This window comes from Oncorhynchus tshawytscha, linkage group LG07 (genome assembly GCF_018296145.1).
Source record: "Oncorhynchus tshawytscha isolate Ot180627B linkage group LG07, Otsh_v2.0, whole genome shotgun sequence".
NCBI classification, from domain to species: domain Eukaryota; kingdom Metazoa; phylum Chordata; class Actinopteri; order Salmoniformes; family Salmonidae; genus Oncorhynchus; species Oncorhynchus tshawytscha.
The window spans coordinates 71339163-71354265 of record NC_056435.1 but is presented as its reverse complement, the minus strand read 5'-3'; the positions used below and the strand labels follow the sequence as shown (position 1 = coordinate 71354265).

The 15103-nt window shown below is 46.0% G+C and overlaps 1 protein-coding gene across 9 annotated transcripts in view; it reads right to left on the bottom strand.

Annotated features, from left to right (window-relative positions):
* Positions 1-15103, bottom strand: part of atp2b2 (ATPase plasma membrane Ca2+ transporting 2) — a 203637-nt gene that overhangs the window by 169813 nt on the left and 18721 nt on the right. The gene's annotated exons all lie outside the window — the stretch shown is intronic.

Genomic DNA, 15103 nt, shown 5'->3' with positions numbered 1-15103 from the left:
GGCCCGTGTGCTTAAGGGTTCATCCCAAACGGCACCCTATCCCCTATATAGTGCACTACTTTAGACCAGAATAAGTGCACTATATAGGGAATAGGGGTCTGGTCTAAAGTAGTGCACTATATAGGGAATAGGGCTCTGGTCTAAAGTAATGCACTATATAGGGAATAGGGGTCTGGTCTAAAGTAGTGCACTATATATAGGGAATAGGGCTCTGGTCTAAAGTAATGCACTATATAGGGAATAGGGGTCTGGTCTAAAGTAATGCACTATATATAGGGAATAGGGCCCTGGTCTAGTAGTCTAGGGAATAGTAAAGTAGTGCACTATATAGGGAATAGGGCCCTGGTCTAGTAGTGTACTATATAGAATAGGGCCCTGGTCTATAGTAGTGCACTATATAGGGAATAGGGCTCTGGTCTAAAGTAGTGCACTATATAGGGAATAGGGTGCTATAGGGCCCTGGTCTATAGTAGTGCACTATATAGGGAATAGGGTCCTGGTCTAAAGTAGTGCACTATATAGGGAATAGGGTGCTATAGGGCTCTGGTCTAAAGTAGTGCACTATATAGGGAATAGGATGCCATAGGGCTCTGGTCTAAAGTAGTGCACTATATAGGGAATAGGGCCCTGGTCTAAAATAGTGCATTATATATATTGGCCCTGTCCGGGGGTATCATCGGATGGGGCCACCCTGTCTCCTGACCCCTCCTGTCTCAGCCTCCAGTATTTATGCTGCAGTAGTTTATGTGTCGGGGGCTAGGGTCAGTTTGTTATATCTGGAGTACTTCTCCTGTCCTATTCGGTGTCCTGTGTGAATTTAAGTGTGCTCTCTCTAATTCTCTCTTTCTCTCTCTCGGAGGACCTGAGCCCTAGGACCATGCCTCAGGACTACCTGACATGATGACTCCTTGCTGTCCCCAGTCCACCTGGCCGTGCTGCTGCTCTAGTTTCAACTGTTCTGCCTTATTATTATTCGACCTTGCTGGTCATTTATGAACATTTGAACATCTTGGCCATGTTCTGTTATAATCTCCACCCGGCACAGCCAGAAGAGGACTGGCCACCCCACATAGCCTGGTTCCTCTCTAGGTTTCCTCCTAGGTTTTGGCCTTTCTAGGGAGTTTTTCCTAGCCACCGTGCTTCTACACCTGCATTGCTTGCTGTTTGGGGTTTTAGGCTGGGTTTCTGTACAGCACTTTGAGATATCAGCTGATGTACGAAGGGCTATATGAATAAATTTGATTTGATTTGAGTAGTGAAGCTATATACAGTAGAGAGGCTACATACAGTAGAGAGGCTATATACAGTAGAGAGGCTACATACAGTAGAGAGGCTATATACAGTAGAGAGGCTATATACAGTAGAGAGGCCACATACAGTAGAGAGGACACATACAGTAGAGAGAATATATATAGTAGAGAGGACACATACAGTTGAGAGGCTATATACAGTAGAGAGGCTATATACAGTAGAGAGGCTATATACAGTAGAGAGGCATACATACAGTAGAGAGAGGACTATATATATATAGTAGAGAGGACACATACAGTTGAGAGGCTATATACAGTAGAGAGGCTATATACAGTAGAGAGGCTATATACAGTAGAGGCTATATACAGTAGAGAGGCTATATACAGGAGAGAAGCTATATACAGTAGCGAGGCTAAATACAGTAGAGAGGCTATATACAGTAGAGGCTACATACAGTAGAGGCTACATACAGTAGAGGCTACATACAGTAGAGGCTATATACAGTAGAGAGGCTATATACAGTAGAGGCTATATACAGTAGAGAGGCTATATACAGTAGAGAGGCTATGTACAGTAGAGAGGCTATATACAGTAGAGAAGCTATATTCAGTAGAGAGGCTATATACAGTAGAGAGGCTATATACAGTAGAGAGGCTATATACAGTAGAGAGGCTATATACAGTAGAGAGGCTATATGCTTAAAGCTAAAAGTGGCATTTCTGCGTGACTAAAGTGCAGATGTTGTATAGCATCAACCAATGGCTGCGTGCCACAGAATCAACTGCACAGTTGTGTATCACATGTGGTTGATATGTTAAAGAGATTCTCCGGTACATGTGGTTGATATGTTAAAGAGATTCTCCGGTACATGTGGTTGATATGTTAAAGAGATTCTCCGGTACATGTGGTTGATATGTTAAAGAGATTCTCCGGTACATGTGGTTGATATGTTAAAGAGATTCTCCGGTACATGTGGTTGATATGTTAAAGAGATTCTCCGGTACTTTAATATACCTTCTAGTCAGTAGTTCTGAAAGTAGTGCACACGAGCCAAAAAAGTGGTCCCCAAATATTTGCGTACTTACGGAACATTCTGGAGCCGGTTCTGGCACCAAAGTAGCAGATTTGTCTTATTATAGATATTCTCCACCATAATTTGTAAATAAATTCATTAAAAATCCTACAATGTGATTTTCTGGATTTTTTTTTCTCATTTTGTCTGTCATAGTTGAAGTGGACCTATGATGAAAATTACAGGCCTCATCTTTTTTAAGTGGGAGAACTTGCACAATTGGTGGCTGACTAAATACTTTTTTGCCCCACTGTATATGGCTTTCTGGATAATACAGTACAATTGACTTGAGCATGTTTTTAGTATGTTAATACCCATGTGATGGGTTAGATAGAATGATTCATTGGGCAAAATTTATTTTTTAATTTTTAATTTAACCTTTATTTAACCAGGTAGGCCATTTGAGAACAAGTTCTCATTTACAACTTCGACCTCGACCAAGATAAAGCAAAACAGTGCGACCAAAAACAACAACACAGGGTTACACATGAAATATCCGGGAGGCTAAGTACATATGCGGACAGAACGTTTGCTTAATTAAGAGTGTGCCAAATGATCCGGCGCCATACAGAGATGGGGTAACTTGACTGTTCCTGAAACTATGCAGTTTTTTTTGTTTTTTACGTGTTATTTCTTACACTAGTACCCCAGGTCATCTTAGGTTTCTTTACATACACCCGAGAAGAACTACTGAATATAAGATCAGAGTCAACTCACCATCAGTACGACCAAGAATATGTTTTTCGCGATGCGGATCCTGAGTTCTGCCTTACAACCAGTGTAACCGAGTGGATCACATGCAGCGACCAAAAAAAAAAAACGACTCAGAAAAAGAGGGAAACGAAGCGGTCTTCTGGTCAGACTGGAGACGGGCACATCGTGCACCACTCCCCAGCATTCTTCTTGCCAATGTCCAGTCTCTTGACAACAAGGTTGATGAAATCCGAGCAAGGGTAGCATTCCAGAGGGACATCAGAGACTGTAACGTTCTCTGCTTCACGGAAACATGGCTAACTGGAGAGACGCAATCCGAAGCGGTGCAGCCAGCGGGTTTCTCCACGCATCGCGCGGACAGAAACAAACATCTCTCTGGTAAGAAGGGGCGGGGGCGTATGCCTTATGGCCAACGTGACATGGTGTGATGAAGGAAACATACAGGAACTCAAATCCTTCTGTTCACCTGATTTAGAATTCCTCACATCAAATGTAGACCGCATTATCTACCAAGAGAATTCTCTTCGATTATAATCACAGCCGTATATATCCCCCCCAAGCAGACACATCGATGGCTCTGAAGAACTTTATTTAACTCTCTGCAAACTGGGATTTATCCGGAGGCTGCATTCATTGTAGCTGGGATTTTAACAAGGCTAATCTGAAAACAAGACTCCCTAAATTTTATCAGCATATTGATTGCGCAACCAGGGGTGGAAAGACCCTGGATCATTGTTACTCTAACTTGTTTGACGCATATAAGGCCCTGCCCCGCCCCCTTTCGGAAAAGCTGACCACGACTCCATTTTGTTGGCCTACAGACAGAAACTAAAACAAGAAGCTCCCACGCTGAGGTCTGTCCAACGCTGGTCCGACCAAGCTGACTCCACACTCCAAGACTGCTTCCATCACGTGGACTGGGAGATGTTTCATTGCGTCAGACAACAACATTGACGAATACGCTGATACGGTGTGCGAGTTCATTAGAACGTGCGTTGAAGATGTGTTCCCATAGCAACGATTAAAACATTCCCTAACCAGAAACCGTGGATTGATGGCAGCATTCGTGTGAAACTGAAGGCACGAACCACTGCTTTTAATCAGGGCAAGGTGTCTGGTAACATGACTGAATACAAACAGTGCAGCTATTCCCTCCGCAAGGCTATCAAACAAGCTAAGCGCCAGTACAGAGACAAAGTAGAATCTCAATTCAACGGCTCAGACACAAGAGGTATGTGGCAGGGTCTACAGTCAATCACGGACTACAGGAAGAAACCCAGCCCAGTCACGGACCAGGATGTCTTGCTCCCAGGCAGACTAAATAACTTTTTGCCCGCTTTGAGGACAATACAGTGCCACTGACACGGCCTGCAACGGAATCATGCGGTCTCTCCTTCACTGAAGTGAGTAAGACATTTAAACGTGTTAACCTCGCAAGGCTGCAGGCCCAGACGGCATCCCCAGCCGCGCCTCAGAGCATGCGCAGACCAGCTGGCCGGTGTGTTTACGGACATATTCAACCAATCCCTATACCAGTCTGCTGTTCCCACATGCTTCAAGAGGGCCACCATTGTTCCTGTTCCCAAGAAAGCTAAGGTAACTGAGCTAAACGACTAAGCACTCACATCCGTCATCATGAAGTGCTTTGAGAGACTAGTCAAGGACCATATCACCTCCACCCTACCTGACACCCTTGACCCACTCCAATTTGCTTACCGCCCAAATAGGTCCACAGACGATGCAATCTCAACCACACTGTACACTGCCTTAACCCATCTGGACAAGAGGAATACCTATGTGAGAATGCTGTTCATCGACTACAGCTCGGCATTCAACACCATAGTACCCTCCAAGCTCGTCATCAAGCTCGAGACCCTGGGTCTCGACCCCGCCCCTGTGCAACTGGGTACTGGACTTCCTGACGGGCCGCCCCCAGGTGGTGAGGGTAGGCAACAACTTCTCCTCCCCGCTGATCCTCAACACTGGGGCCCCACAAGGGTGCGTTCTGAGCCCCCTCCTGTACTCCCTGTTCACCCACGACTGCGTGGCCATGCACGCTCCAACTCAATCATCAAGTTTGCGGACGACACAACAGTGGTAGGCTTGATTACCAACAACCGAGACGGTACAGGGAGGAGGTGAGGGCCCTCGGAGTGTGGTGTCAGGAAAATAACCTCACACTCAACGTCAACAAAACTAAGGAGATGATTGTGGACTTCAGGAAACAGCAGAGGGAACACCCCCCATCCACATCGATGGAACAGTAGTGGAGAGGGTAGCAAGTTTTAAGTTCCCGGCATACACATCACAGACAAACTGAATTGGTCCACTCACACAGACAGCATCGTGAGGAAGGCGCAGCAGCGCCTCTTCAACCTCAGGAGGCTGAAGAAATCTCGGCTTGTCACCAAAAGCACTCACAAACTTCTACAGATGCACAATCGAGAGCATCCTGGCGGGCTGTATCACCGCCTGGTATGGCAACTGCACCGCCCTCAACCGTAAGGCTCTCCAGACATTCTGCACAAATCACCGGGGGCAAATACCTGCCCTCCAGGACACCTACATTATGCTACAGGAAGGCCATAAAGATCATATTACATCAACCACCCGAGCCACTGCCTGTTCATTGTCATCCAGAATATACAGGTGCATAGCTGGGACCGAGAGACTGAAAAACAGCTTCTATCTCAAGGCCATCAGACTGTTAAACAGCCACCACTAACATTGAGTTATGCCAACACACTGTCAATGACACTGACTCTACTCCAGCCACTTTAATCATGGGAATTGATGGGAAATGATGTAAATATATCACTAGCCACTTTAAACAATGCTACTTTATATAATGTTACTTACCCTACATTGTTCATCTCATATGCATACGTTGATACTGTACTATCATCGACTGCATCCTTATGTAATACATGTATCACTAGCCACTTTAACTATGCCACTGGTTTACATACTTATCTCATATGTATATACTGTACATATCATCTACTTATATGCTGCTCTGTACCATCACTCATTCATATATCCTTTGTACATATTCTTTATATTACACTGTATAAGACAGTAGTTTTTTTTGGAAAAGTTACATTTACAATCGTTATTATGCATTGTCGGAACTAGAAGCACAAGCATTTTACAATCGCATTAACATTGCTAACCATGTGTATGTGACAAATAAAATTTGATTTGATTTGATTTATTTATATTACCCCAGGCTGAGGGGTAACTTGACTGTTGTAGTGGAACATCTGATAGAGCTCAGTGGTGATTGGAATCCGTTTGGATGGGTTCGGTCAGAATCCGTTTGGATGGGTTCGGTCAGAACCGTTTGGATGGGTTCGGTCAGAATCCGTTTGGATGGGTTCGGTCAGAACGTTTGGATGGGTTATCAGATTCCGTTTGATGGGTTCGGTCAGAATCCGTTTGGATGGGTTTCAGAATCCGTTTGGATATTATCAGAATCCGTTTGGATGGGTTCGGTCAGAATCCGTTTGGATGGGTTCAGTCAGAATCTGTTTGGATGGGTTCAGTCAGAATCTGTTTGGATGGGTTCAGTCAGAATCCGTTTGGATGGGTTCAGTCACTATTTGGTGTTATGGAAGCTACACTATTTCATTGGTTGATTTATGGCTTAGTTATGTTTATTATTATTTTTTGACAATAATGCGTATTAAGAAATTGTGCAGCTAGGCTGGCACACTCTTAGGCAAACGTTCCGTCCGTATATGTACTTAGCCCCCCCGGCTACAAATACATTTTGCACAATAAATCATTCGATCTAACCCAATCTTATAAAATTGTTTGAAAGAATCTGCAGTCTCTCCCTCTCTTTCCTTTGATGAGTGTTTTGGTTCAAACCCCAGTAGCATCAACAGTCACAAGATGTCTAGCGATCCCTCGACAACCTTAGTCAGCAACAAACCTCCCCTCCCCTCTCTGTCTCTCCCTCCTTCCTACGGACGCTGATCGTGTCTGAGAAAGTGGCTCTGGCGACAGAGGGAGGAGAGGAGATGTAGGTCAACGTGAAGATGAACTGACAGGAGAGAGAGACCGAAACAGAGGAAGGGAAGGAACGGATGGAGGAAGGGTTGACGGATCAATGGGTCCATTGATCTCTATTGTGCCAAACCCTGCAATCACCACTGTCCAATGTAACAGTATGTATGTGAATTTACTCTCCTATTCCCTGATCTACCATACATTTACAATATATTATATTCCCTGATCTATATATATATATATACCCTGATACACTTACAATGGATTATATTCCCTGATCTACCATATATTTACAATATATTATATTCCCTGATCTAAATTACATTTACAATATATTATATTCCCTGATCTAAATTACATTTGCAATATATTATATTCCCTGATCTACCTTACATTTACAATATATTATATTCCCTGATCTACCATACATTTACAATATATTATATTCCCTGATCTACCATACATTTACAATATATTATATTCCCTGATCTACCATACATTTACAATATATTATATTCCCTGATCTACCATACATTTACTATATATTATATTCCCTGATCTACCATACATTTACTATATATTATATTCCCTGATCTACCATACATTTACTATATATTATATTCCCTGATCTACCATACATTTACTATATATTATATTCCCTGATCTACCATACATTTACAATATATTATATTCCCTGATCTACCATACATTTACTATATATTATATTCCCTGATCTACCATACATTTACAATATATTATATTCCCTGATCTACCATACATTTACTATATATTATATTCCCTGATCTACCATACATTTACAATATATTCGAAGAATGGTGTAACAATAGCATCTCTTCTTCTACTATTATTATTATATAGTATTAAAGAGTATTATTATATAGTATTAAAGAGTATTATTATATAGTATTAAAGAGTATTATTATATAGTATTAAAGAGTATTATTATATAGTATTAACGAGTATTATTATATAGTATTAAAGAGTAGTATTATATAGTATTAAAGAGTATTATTATATAGTATTAAAGAGTATTATTATATAGTATTAAAGAGTAGTATTATATAGTATTAAAGAGTATTATTATATAGTATTAAAGAGTATTATTATATAGTATTAAAGAGTATTATTATATAGTATTAAAGAGTATTATTATATAGTATTAAAGAGTATTATTATATAGTATTAACGAGTATTATTATATAGTATTAAAGAGTAGTATTATATAGTATTAAAGAGTATTATTATACAGTATTAAAGTGTAGTATTATACAGTATTAAAGAGCATTGTTATATAGTATTAAAGAGTATTATTATATAGTATTAAAGAGTATTATCATATAGTATTAAATAGTATTATTACATAGCATTAAATAGTATTATATACTAATACAGCCAGAGCAGAACTTCTTCTTTCTCTTCTTTAACAGAACAACAGCTCTGCTCCTCAAAGGTCATCCAGACAGCAGAGGATGGTTTCCAAATGACTCCATATTCCCTATATACTACTCTATTGGGTCCTGGTCAAATGTAGTGCACTATATAGTGAATAGGGTGCCATTTGGGATGGAGACAAAGTCTTTGTTCCTGTAGAAGAAAACAGTCGCACAGACACACACGCGCACACAAGCGCAAACACACGCGCGCACACGTGCAAACACACACACACGGTAGGCCACGTCATTTTGAATCTGTCCTCGGAGAGAAAGGCCTTGTTTTTCTTTCTAAGAATTGCTGCTGGTAAAATCAGGGCAGTGAGGAGCGTAAAGTGTGTGTGCATGCGTACAGTGTGTGTGCGTGCGTACAGTGTGTGTGTATGCGTGTCTGTGTGAGCAGTTGTGAGGTGCGGGATGTAAAAGAGTGGAGGAATGATCCTTATTAAGTAAGGAGACTGTGCTCCATGGCAGTAATTCCTAGTGGGGTTGAGATGAAATAGGATGTGTCACAGGGGAATGAGAGACGTGGGCTACTGGCCCAGATTAGGATGATCATTCCTCCCCCATATTCCTCATCTTCCTCCTCCTCCGCTCGCTCGTTCTTGATCCCTCCTTCCTCTCTCCTCCTCTGTCCTCCTCTCCTCCTCCTCTCTCTTCCTCCTCTACCTTCTCTACCTTCTCTCCACTCCTTCCTCTCTCCTGCTCTTCCCTCCTTCCTCTCTCCTCCTCCACTCGCCTGCTCTACCCTCTCTACTCCTCCTCACTACTACTGCTCCTCTCTCCTCCCTATATACTCCTCTTCTTTCCTCCTCTCTCCTCCTCTTCCCTCTACTCCTCCTCTTCCCTCTCCTCTCTCCCCCTTCTCTACTCCTCCTCCTTCCTCTCTAATCCTCCTCTAGTCTCCTCCTCTTCCCTCCTTCCTCTCTACCCCTCCTCCTGATTGTTCTCGCTGTCTCTCATCTTTCTTCTTCCCTCTCCTCCTCTTCTCCCTCTCGCTTTCTCCTCCCCCTCTCTCTGTTCACTGTCCTTGACCACAATGTCTTTGACAGCAGTCGCCAACCTTTTCTCAGTAAAGATCACTTTCTCAGTTGAAAAGCAGGCCAAGATCTAACGCTCAAATGATATTTTAAACACGACTTAAAAAATGTAGCATTACCCTAATAAAACAGTTCAGTAGGTCTAATACATTATCACAGCATATTGGCTATATGCCTGATCTAATACATTATCACAGCATATTGGCTATATGCCTGGTCTCATACATTATCACAACCTATTGTCTATATTCCTGGTCCGACAATATTATTCTTCTCAGAACATATTATATATCAAAACTCGAGCTTTGATAACAAAATAGATCAGTTCAGGGCCTGAAACTAACTTGTTGGTCCACCAGCCACCGTGGCAGGTAGATAAAAAAAAATCTACCAGCCACTCAAGATTTATTTACCAGCCAAAATATTTTTGTGCCATGATTTCTGTACAGCACTTTGAGATATCAGCTGATGTACGAAGGGCTATATAAATAAATTTGATTTGATTTGATTACAGCAACAAACAAAAACAGATGAGCTGGGTAATGTTTCTAAATCAATACAGGCATTACTAGTAAGAAGTAACGTGGTATATTGCTCAAAAGTTGTTTTGCTTTTTATTTTAAAAATGATGAAGTGAGTATTTTAAATAAAATATCACAGATAAGACAAGTGTTCAGGTTACCGTGGCAATGAGGGAAACTTGAGCCAAGTCAACGTGCATGCCTGTGAGATACGAGAATCTGACGAGTAGCTGATGTGTCGTCTAGCTTGCGAACAATGTAAATAGACGAAGAAACACAAGGACAAAAGCTCACTTCAGTTAGAACAACTGTTACGACTGTGGCTCCAGTGAGACTGGGCAGAGAGAGGGGACACGGTCTGTTACCTGGCCAGAGAGAGGGGACACGGTCTACTAGCTAGAGAGAGGGGACACGGTCTACTAGCTAGAGAGAGGGGACACGGTCTACTAGCTAGAGAGAGAGGGGACACGGTCTACTAGCTAGAGAGAGAGGGGACACGGTCTACTAGCTAGAGAGAGAGGGGACACGGTCTACTAGCTAGAGAGAGAGGGGACACGGTCTACTAGCTAGAGAGAGAGGGGACACGGTCTACTAGCTAGAGAGAGAGGGGACACGGTCTACTAGCTAGAGAGAGAGGGGACACGGTCTACTAGCTAGAGAGAGAGGGGACACGGTCTACTAGCTAGAGAGAGAGGGGACACGGTCTACTAGCTAGAGAGAAAGGGGACACGGTCTACTAGCTAGAGAGAGAGGGGACACGGTCTACTAGCTAGAGAGAGAGGGGACACGGTCTACTAGCTAGAGAGAGAGGGGACACGGTCTACTAGCTAGAGAGAGAGGGGACACGGTCTACTAGCTAGAGAGAGAGAGAGCTAGGGAGGGACACGGTCTACTAGCTAGAGAGAGAGGGGACACGGTCTACTAGCTAGAGAGAGAGGGGACACGGTCTACTAGCTAGAGAGAGAGGGGACACGGTCTACTAGCTAGAGAGAGAGGGGACACGGTCTACTAGCTAGAGAGAGAGGGGACACGGTCTACTAGCTAGAGAGAGGGGACACGGTCTACTAGCTAGAGAGAGAGGGGACACGGTCTACTAGCTAGAGAGAGGGGACACGGTCTACTAGCTAGAGAGAGAGGGGACACGGTCTACTAGCTAGAGAGAGAGGGGACACGGTCTACTAGCTAGAGAGAGAGGGGACACGGTCTACTAGCTAGAGAGAGAGGGGACACGGTCTACTAGCTAGAGAGAGAGGGGACACGGTCTACTAGCTAGAGAGAGAGGGGACACGGTCTACTAGCTAGAGAGAGAGGGGACACGGTCTACTAGCTAGAGAGAGAGGGGACACGGTCTACTAGCCAGAGAGAGAGAGGGGACACGGTCTACTAGCCAGAGAGAGAGGGGACACGGTCTACTAGCTAGAGAGAGAGGGGACACGGTCTACTAGCTAGAGAGAGAGGGGACACGGTCTACTAGCTAGAGAGAGAGGGGCACGGTCTACTAGCTAGAGAGAGAGGGGACACGGTCTACTAGCTAGAGAGAGAGGGGACACGGTCTACTAGCTAGAGAGAGAGGGGACACGGTCTACTAGCTAGAGAGAGGGGACACGGTCTACTAGCTAGAGAGAGAGGGGACACGGTCTACTAGCCAGAGAGAGGGGACACGGTCTACTAGCTAGAGAGAGAGGGGACACGGTCTACTAGCTAGAGAGAGAGGGGACACGGTCTACTAGCTAGAGAGAGAGGGGACACGGTCTACTAGCTAGAGAGAGAGGGGACACGGTCTGTTACCTGGCCAGAGAGAGGGGACACGGTCTACTAGCTAGAGAGAGAGGGGACACGGTCTACTAGCTAGAGAGAGAGGGGACACGGTCTACTAGCTAGCTAGAGAGAGGGGACACGGTCTGTTACCTGAGCCAGAGAGAGGGGACACGGTCTACTAGCTAGAGAGAGAGGGGACACGGTCTACTAGCTAGAGAGAGAGGGGACACGGTCTACCTGACGGTCCTAGAGAGAGAGGGGACACGGTCTACTAGCTAGAGAGAGGGGACACGGTCTACTAGCTAGAGAGAGAGGGGACACGGTCTACTAGCTAGAGAGAGAGGGGACACGGTCTCTAGCTAGCTAGAGAGAGGGGACACGGTCTACTAGCTAGAGAGGGGACACGGTCTACTAGCTAGAGAGAGAGGGGACACGGTCTACTAGCTAGAGAGAGAGGGGACACGGTCTACTAGCTAGAGAGAGAGGGGACACGGTCTACTAGCTAGAGAGAGAGGGGACACGGTCTACTAGCTAGAGAGAGAGGGGACACACTACTAGCTAGAGAGAGAGGGGACACGGTCTACTAGCTAGAGAGAGAGGGGACACGGTCTACTAGCTAGAGAGAGAGGGGACACGGTCTACTAGCTAGAGAGAGAGGGGACACGGTCTACTAGCTAGAGAGAGGGGACACGGTCTACTAGCTAGAGAGAGAGGGGACACGGTCTACTAGCTAGAGAGAGAGGGGACACGGTCTACTAGCTAGAGAGAGAGGGGACACGGTCTACTAGCTAGAGAGAGAGAGGGGACACGGTCTACTAGCCAGAGAGAGGGGACTACTAGCCGGTCTACTAGCTAGCTAGAGAGAGGGGACACGGTCTACTAGCTAGAGAGAGAGGGGACACGGTCTACTAGCTAGAGAGAGAGGGGACACGGTCTACTAGCTAGAGAGAGAGGGGACACGGTCTACTAGCTAGAGAGAGAGGGGACACGGTCTACTAGCTAGAGAGAGAGGGGACACGGTCTACTAGCTAGAGAGAGAGAGGGACACAGTCTACTAGCCAGAGAGAGGGGACACGGTCTACTAGCTACGGAGAGAGAGAGGGCATGGTCTACTAGCTAGAGAGAGAGGGCAACGGTCTACTAGCTAGAGAGAGAGGGGACACGGTCTACTAGCTAGAGAGAGAGGGGACACGGTCTGTTACCTGGCCAGAGAGAGGGGACACGGTCTACTAGCTAGACCAGAGAGAGGGGACACGGTCTACTAGCTAGAGAGAGAGGGGACACGGTCTTCTAGCTAGAGAGAGAGGGGACACGGTCTGTTACCTGACCAGAGAGAGGGGACACGGTCTACTAGCTAGAGAGAGAGGGGACACGGTCTACTAGCTAGAGAGAGAGGGGACACGGTCTGTTACCTGGCCAGAGAGAGGGGACACGGTCTACTAGCTAGCCAGAGAGAGAGAGAGAGGGGACACGGTCTGTTACCTGGCCAGAGAGAGGGGACACGGTCTACTAGCTAGAGAGAGAGGGGACACGGTCTTTACCTGGCCAGAGAGAGGGGACACGGTCTACTAGCCAGAGAGAGAGGGGACACGGTCTACTAGCTAGAGAGAGGGGACACGGTCTACTAGCTAGAGAGAGAGGGGACACGGTCTACTACTAGAGAGAGAGGGGAGCTAGTCTACTAGAGAGAGGGGACACGGTCTACTAGCTAGAGAGAGAGAGGGGACACGGTCTACTAGCTAGAGAGAGAGGGGACACGGTCTACTAGCTAGAGAGAGAGGGGACACGGTCTACTAGCTAGAGAGAGAGGGGACACGGTCTTCTAGCTAGAGAGAGAGGGGACACGGTCTTCTAGCTAGAGAGAGAGGGGACAGAGAGAGAGGGACACGGTCTACTAGCTAGAGAGAGGGGACACGGTCTACTAGCTAGAGAGAGAGGGGACACGGTCTACTAGCTAGAGAGAGAGGGGACACGGTCTACTAGCTAGAGAGAGAGGGGACACGGTCTACTAGCTAGAGAGAGAGGGGACACGGTCTACTAGCTAGAGAGAGAGGGGACACGGTCTAGCTAGAGAGAGAGAGGGGACACGGTCTGTTAGCTGGCCAGAGAGAGGGACACGGTCTACTAGCTAGAGAGAGAGGGGACACGGTCTGTTACCTGGTCCTAGCTAGAGAGAGAGGGGACACGGTCTACTAGCTAGAGAGAGAGGGGAGAGAGAGAGGGGACACGGTCTACTAGCTAGAGAGAGAGGGGACACGGTCTACTAGCTAGAGAGAGAGGGGACACGGTCTACTAGCTAGAGAGAGAGGGGACACGGTCTACTAGCTAGAGAGAGAGGGGACACGGTCTACTAGCTAGAGAGAGAGGGGACACGGTCTACTAGCTAGAGAGAGAGGGGACACGGTCTACTAGCTAGAGAGAGAGGGGACACGGTCTTCTAGCTAGAGAGAGAGGGGACACGGTCTACTAGCTAGAGAGAGAGGGGACACGGTCTACTAGCTAGAGAGAGAGGGGACACGGTCTTCTAGCTTAAGAGAGAGAGGGGACACGGTCTTCTAGCTGACCAGAGAGAGGGGACACGGTCTTCTATCTGACCAGAGAGAGGGGACACGGTCTTCTACCTGACCAGAGAGAGGGGACACGGTCTTCTAGCTGATCAGAGAGAGGGGACACGGTCTTCTAGCTGATCAGAGAGAGGGGACATGGTCTTCTAGCTGATCAGAGATTAAATGGTTAAAAATGGGACACGTTCTATGTCTACCCGGTGTGTGCAGGGCTTCTGAATCAAGTGCACCTTCCTCCAACAGGGCTTCTGAATCAAGTGCACCTTCCTCCAACAGGGCTTCTGAATCAAGTGCACCCTCCTGCAACAGGGCTTCTGAATCAAGTGCACCCTCCTGCAACAGGGCTTCTGAATCAAGTGCACCCTCCTGCAACAGGGCTTCTGAATCAAGTGCACCCTCCTGCAACAGGGCTTCTGAATCAAGTGCACCTTCCTCCAACAGGGCTTCTGAATCAAGTGCACCTTCCTCCAACAGGGCTTCTGAATCAAGTGCACCTTCCTCCAACAGTGCTTCTGAATCAAGTGCACCTTCCTCCAACAGTGCTTCTGAATCAAGTGCACCTTCCTCCAACAGTGCTTCTGAATCAAGTGCACCTTCCTCCAACAGTGCTTCTGAATCAAGTGCACCTTCCTCCAACAGGGCTTCTGAATCAAGTGCACCTTCCTCCAACAGTGCTTCTGAATCAAGTGCACCTTCCTCCAACAGTGCTTCTGAATCA